Below are 7,500 nucleotides of genomic sequence, written 5' to 3' on the forward strand. Positions count from 1 at the left end.
ATCGTGGGTTGTGAGAAAAATTCGGAGGTCTTATCGGGGCTAAAAATATATGAATTTTTTAGACGGTAGGCATTGAACTTTCTTCTTAACTGAGTTGTTATCGAACTGATTAAATATCATTCATGTATATTGTATAATTAATTGAGCTTCATGTATAATTTATCAATAATTGTTCTTACATAAAGAATCTTATTTAATAAAAAAAAATCTTTATGCCATTTTTTCTGAATATCATTTTAATTGCACCAACAAACAGTTTTACAAATTCCGTCACTTTAAATAAGTAGTCTTTTAGTTGTATCTAAATAATCTACTGACCATATTCTGAAATAGACTTATATTTTGGTAGACAACACAGCTCAGCAATAAAAAAGTCATATTAAGACATACTAAAATAATTATCGCCAACTGGGAAGAGAATTCTACTCAAGATATTCCACTGCCACAGCAGAAGAATTCTTTTCATAAATGAATTGCTTCTAAATGTTGATCTATCTGACTCTTGGGATCTACAATGTTTTACGTGAACACGTTTGCTACTATTATGCTACACGTGCATTAAAACGACCTATGCAAGGCCCATTCAAGGCATTGGGTCATCTGTTAGCACTTTGTAGACACAGCAAATCTTTTATCAATGCAAAAAAAAAAAAAAAAAAAAAAAAAAAAAAAGTGATAAATTACTCTCTAATACTACTACTACTACTCTCTACTACTACTACTACTACTACTACTATTACCATAACTATTACTACTACTACTACTACTACTAATATTACGATCACTATTACTATTACTACTACTACTACTACTACTACTGGATGAGGCATTTGTAAGATAAGGTTGACAAGTGATGTCAGAGAAGATTCTGGATTGCCTTTTTCCTTTTCAGTAATATGCTCCAATCTTGTTTTCAAATCTACTTATTGATCTTTTCTGATTGTGGTGGCCTGTTGGTAACGTCTTTGACTGGCAATCCCCAAACTGGGGTTCGAGTCCTGCTCAAACTCGTTAGTTCCTTTGGTCGCTGCAACCTCACCATCGTCGTAGCTAAGGATTGGGGGTTTGGGGGGATCCTACAGGTCTACCTCCTGAGTCATCAGCAGCCTTTGTCTGGCCCTCTTTGTTCCGAGCTTGGGTGGAGAGGGTGCTTTGGCACTGACCATATGTATATATGGCCAGTCTCCGGGGCATTGTCCTGCTTGATATGACAATGTCACTATCCCTTGCCTTTGCCATTCATGAGCGGCCTTCAAGCCTTTAAACTCTGGATTCTGTATGGAGAGGTCAATGCAATCATCAATTTTCACTGGACCACCATTTTTTTTTCTGAGGTGTTATTCCTTCTAGCCATTTACTTAGTAGACATTGAGTAAAATGTATGAGATTTCTTTTCAATAATTCCGTCATTCTTTGGTCCAACCCTACTGTTTATACTGTTTCTTGTCGGATATTATTGTACGGCCGATTGGACATTGTCACAAAGTGATTAGCAATTATCCTTTGTGCGTTATTTGTACTTTGGTTGCACATTCCACTGGCTCATCATCATCATAACCGAAAGTTGGACCTGCACTTAGATATTCCTTAGACATGTCCTTACATTCCTGCCGGTTTATAGCATTTTTAAGGCAGTCCATAACAGCAAATTTTCTTAGCTCGTCAATCAACTGTCTTCTCTTCCTTTCCCAGCTTCGTTTCCAATCTCTAGGGACCCATTCTGTTAGTCTTCTTTTCCATCTATTATCTGCTCTTCTCATTATAAGTCCTGCCATTTCTCATTTCTTTTTCTTATATGTTGTTAGAATATGCTATACTTTATATATATATATATATATATATATATATATATATATATATATATATATATATGTATGTATATATATACATGTGTGCATACACTGTATATAACTAAGTGATTATATAAGAATATATACATATACACTCATACATACAGATATATATATATATATATATATATATATATATATATATATACATACATACATATACATATACACACACACACACACATATATATATATATATATATATATATATATATATATATGTGTGTGTGTGTGTGTGTGTGTACTCCAGAAATTGCAGTTAGTACTCTTCGTGAACAACTTCTGTGCCCCTGATATGGTCATTTAATGGAGGTTATGACTATGAGAGGCTGGTGATTACTGAGTCAGTGTCCATCAGGATGCAGCAGCATGTGTTGAAAATTAGTTTCCTCAGACTACTATATGTCCTCCCCTCCAGCAAAGAGACATTCTGAACCTTGTCTTCAGAACTTTTCCCGAGGTCTTAAGAACTGGTGTTCAGGGACTATACTGGTAATTAAGATTTTTCTCCAGTGTAAGGTTTTAGGAAATTGCAACTGGAATTTTGAAGTTTTATTGAAGATCCATATTTCTTCAGTAGTATTTCTATGATTTTTTTTTCTTTTTACAAAATATCTTCATATTTTTATTCTATTATGTTTTTACATTTATCTTTATTTTTGTAGCGATGCCCTGAAGAAAACCATTAGTTATTTGCTGAAACACCTGTCGGAACAGTAAATTAACAAATTCTGTCTTTTCCTTCAAAACACTATCGCTAAAGACAATAAAAGATACAGAAAAACTAGAAAACTGTTGGGTTAGCATGATTGATACCACAAATGCTTTAGCATTTAATGAGAATTGCCTAAGAGAAAAATTATGCCACAAGAGTACACACACACACACACACACACACAAGCGCACACACCACACATATATAATGATTAAATATAAAAATTTGTTTTTATATTCTTACGTACTAAGCAATGTATAATTGAATTCGGCTAATTAGCATGCATTGCAACAGGCTAATATAAGTATAAGAATAATTTTCTTACCAAAGGTATAAAATACGAGATCACTACAGGATGACGAACCAAACATTCCACGCGAATAAAAATTCCATATCTAAACTTTAACCACCGCTACTGGAAATGTAGCTCAAAGAAGAACTGGAACTTTATCTAGAAGAACTTGATGACCTTCACGACAAGGAGAACTGGAGAACTTAGACCTGCAACGGAATACAAACAAATAATATTGAACACCAAACGACGTGCAATGAATTGAACAGACTTCGATATAAAACCACATAATGCCACTATCGACTTTTCCTTTTTTTCAATGATAGGAGGCATTGTTCTTCTTCAGTTGAGAAGGGCCTGATTGGGAGATAAAATTAGTCATAAACTCAGAACAATATGCATTAAATTTTGACATCAACAAAGCACGAGGTTTCATTAATCATTTTTAGCAATAAATGAACTATTCCTTAACGATGTATTGAAAGAGAGAGAGAGAGAGAGAGAGAGAGAGAGAGAGAGAGAGAGAGAGAGAGAGAGAGAGAGAGAGAGAGAGAGAGAAATAAATCTGGTTGAAATTTAGCACTTATAAAAGATTTCAAAATTATCCAACTATAGCGTAATTGACAGAGGTTTTGACTTCAGAGTTTATTTAGTAAAAACTATCAAACGAGTGATTGTGACATAGGAAACCCTAATAGGTTTGCCAAACAGTTAAGCCAGCTGGATGCTGAAGAAAAGTGAAATAATTTTCTTCATTGCTTATCCTTTTCCCGGTAGGCTACAGTACCTATTGAAGTTAGTATTTAAATCCTTGTGTATACCGCAGATATATTCGGTTAACTTATACAGTACCTGGTTTGAATGTATTTGCTAATATAACTTCCATTTCAATGAAAATATTCAACATTCTACACATCAGCAATACGTTGGTTATATCTATAAACTTCTCACCAACGTAGCTAAGAAACACTTGACCTAGCAAGGAAATTAAAACACCGTCGATGTATAAGGCCACAAAATACTCCTGGACAACCTAGTCACAGGTCTAAAGCTTCATTCCAAACTCTAATTGAATGTTGACATCTCCTGAAGACAACCTCTCTATGAAGAAAATGCTTATGGAACGCATTAACGTTAACTGTTACCACCAACATGATCAGTATACCACGCACGGTTCAATCAACGAAATTAAGAAAAGTTGAATCCGGGTAACACCGGTGTGGGTTACCACTAAGAAGGGATATACACTTAGAGCACATAAACCCTTTGAACATAATACATGGTAGCAGGGAAATGGCTAGCATCTTCATCACAGAATAATTTGGCGAAAACCATAACGAGCAATAAATTTTTTTGCATCTGAATAAACATTCTAGAGTTGCACACCTCTTGCCTAATGCTATATGGCGAATTTAGAGAGTGTAACCATGTGAAGAGCTGCTAGAATGCTATTTTTCCATTGTCATACACTAGAGGAAAAGTTGTAAGGCTATTGGCCTCCTAAGGAAAGGTAATTTTGTAGATATTTCAGATAACCAAGGGGTGCTCATTTCTCTACTATGCATTCCTTAGCCTTGGGAGAGTGTATTTCCATCCAAAGCAATTCCTACTTCCTAGGACATCAAAGACCAAGCAGTGGTCATTGGTAACAGTTAGTTCTAAAATGACTGACCAATGTGATTGTCATTGGTCCTAAGAAAAGAAGGTGATTCTCTGCCTTGGGAAACAAATTTTGTCAAAAGGTACTGGTCCTTCTTGTGTCAGAGTGCCAACATGGCTTTGTTTTATACCACAATTCAAGCAATGAGCTCATCAATGACGCAATGACACATCATTCTTAATTCCTCCCCATGCATTAACTTTTTTTTTTTAACTCTGTCTTCTTGATAATTTGCTTCAGTTTCCTTTTTTCTTTTTCAATTTACAACATTAGAACATAAGTACTTTCAAGTTTTATAGTCTACATATGAAAGATCTGTTTTATTGTTATTACTGTTCTTAAAAATATTTCATTTGTTCATTACTTGTTGTATTTCATTTCCTTATTTCCATTCCTCACTGAGCTATTTTCCCTGTTGGAGCCCTTGGGCTTATAGCATCTTGCTTTTCCAATTAGGTTGTAGCTTAGCAAATAATAATAATAATTCTATTTAAAATATGACGTCAGAATGAGTACCAGAACATGGGCTGCAGCCTCCCACGCTACACACAAGGTAAAATATTGTTTACCCAAGGTTTGGTATTTGGAATAGACAGGACTAGTGATAGCAAAAAGGCTTGGAGATAGAAAGGTTTAATTCTAATTTGAATAACATGAATTTAGAATCTAAGATGACCCAGAAAGGGTTGTATAGATAGATAATGGAAAAGGTATTGGAATGGAAAGGCCTTAAAATCCAGAAAGAAAGAAAATGCATACTAGAGATGAAAGATACTACTATTTAGATTTCTGTGTTGAAACTTTCTTGTGGAAGTTTTATTCATATGAGATTATCCTTGATTCCACAGATGGAAGATTAATGTTGCAAGGACTTTCATTTCTTGAGGAACGCCATATTACAGACTAGACCTTGACACACACACACACACACACGCACGCACACACACACACACACACATATATATATGCATGTAAATACATATATATATATATATATATATTTATACATACATACTCACACTCATATGTGTATATACATATATACACACAGTATATATATATATATATATATATATATATATATATATATATATATATATACACATGTGTAAATATCACCCACGAACGGCATTTAATACCGAATTCTATCTTGGGAATATATGTCCACTTGGAATTCATTTTATGGTAACAGCTTCTGGCCGGGTGGAGATTCGAACCCCCACCTGTGGGCTGGAAACCATGCCAGCAACGACTCTACCGACTGAGCAAACTCAGTCGGTAGAGTCGTTGCTGGCATGGTTTCCAGCCCACAGGTGGGGGTTCGAATCTCCACCCGGCCAGAAGCTGTTACCATATCAAACTCAGTCGGTAGAGTCGTTGCTGGCATGGTTTCCAGCCCACAGGTGTGGGTTCGAATCTCCACCCGGCCAGAAGCAGTTACCATAAAATGAATTCCAAGTGGATATATATTCCCAAGATAGAATTCGGTATTAAATGCTGTTCGTGGGTGATATTTACATTGATTGAAATCACGTGTGCTTGTGATATATATTCATAAATATATATATATATATATATGTATATATATATATATATATATATATATATATATATATATATATATATATATATATATATATATATATATAATTTATGTGTGAGTGACCAGCCATGAAAGGAAAAGTTAAAAATTTGATTGGATTTAGTACTTTCGTCTGACTTAAATCTTTACACGGAAAGTCACACAATGAAATAAGAGCACAGATTACTTTCATAATGTCAGATATTGAGTCCCAAACTGTTTTTGAAATCGAATTAGCTCTATTTAGCGCTAACTGCTTCGACCCAGGTTAAGATTCAAACCTCTTCCTCTTAATCTAAACAAAACTATATCAGAGACTGAACCAACGGGCTATCAAGAAAGAAATAAGCGTATATCCATATCGAAAGTGAAATACTAATTATGTTACACGGTGCAATTTATGATAGTTTTGTCACTAAAACACTGGTGCTTTTAGAAATTTTTAAGTTTTTTCTATAAAAAATCATTAATATCGAATGCACTTTACCTTGGAAATTAATAGCCTACACATTTTCTTTTAATCATACGAGCTTCTACTTAGGCCAGGAATCGAATCTTCACCTCTGAATCAAAATACTGGACGCACAGTATTAAATGTTGCGTGTGTAATGTGAAAAAACTGCCATGAACATCACATGATAGAAACTGTCTATCATGATAGAGATGGGTTGGTTTTGATTCTGTTTACAAATAACTGAATTCAACAGGAATAAGTAAAGCAGTCAAAATAAACTTATACATCACTTGATACATTGGACAAATCCCTCACTTAGCTCTGTTTCGATCCAGAATCCAAAGTCCGAATCCTGAACCAATTGGAATCGCTTATCATTGGAAGAATGTTCCATTTTGGCATTAATTTCCAAGGTAGAAGGCATTCGATAATAAAAACTACATGAAGCTCAGTGCGATTTACGCATGTATATGCTTTGTATATAAAACAAACTAAACAAAAACACAGACATTATATATTTGTATATCGTCATGATCAGCAACGCTGAACTACTGTTAGGGCTACCCATACTAGGTTGGTTTTCTGTAAGCGATTAGACTAAAGTCTCCTACCATAACTAATGGGCATTAGCCGGCGTGGTAATGAAAACTGGCCAAAACTTAGACATGAATAAGGTCATGTCCGAGGCCTTTGTCCTGCAGTAGACTAGAGACGGCTGTATTTCATTATTATTATTATAATTATTATTATTACTTTCTAAACTACAACACTAGTTGAAAAAGCAGTATGCTATAAGCAGCGGCTTCAACAGGGAAAACAGCCCAGTGAGGAAAGGAAACAAATAAAAATTAAATATTTTCAGAACAGTAACATTAAAATAAATATCACCTATATAAAAATTTGAAAATTTAATAAAACAAGAGGAAGAGAAATAAGATAGAACAGTG

General features: G+C 34.5%; 1 protein-coding gene across 1 annotated transcript in view; it reads right to left on the minus strand.

Moving 5' to 3' along the window:
- The window catches only part of LOC137631692 (protein snakeskin-like), a 23,798-nt gene that overhangs the window by 10,558 nt on the left and 5,740 nt on the right, over window positions 1-7,500 (minus strand). Inside the window, exon 2 of the mRNA XM_068363568.1 lies at window positions 2,891-3,066. The gene's annotated coding sequence lies outside the window, so the exon portion shown is untranslated. The remainder of the gene's footprint in view (window positions 1-2,890; window positions 3,067-7,500) is intronic.

The sequence above is a fragment of the Palaemon carinicauda genome, chromosome 40, assembly GCF_036898095.1.
Source record: "Palaemon carinicauda isolate YSFRI2023 chromosome 40, ASM3689809v2, whole genome shotgun sequence".
Lineage (NCBI taxonomy): Eukaryota > Metazoa > Arthropoda > Malacostraca > Decapoda > Palaemonidae > Palaemon > Palaemon carinicauda.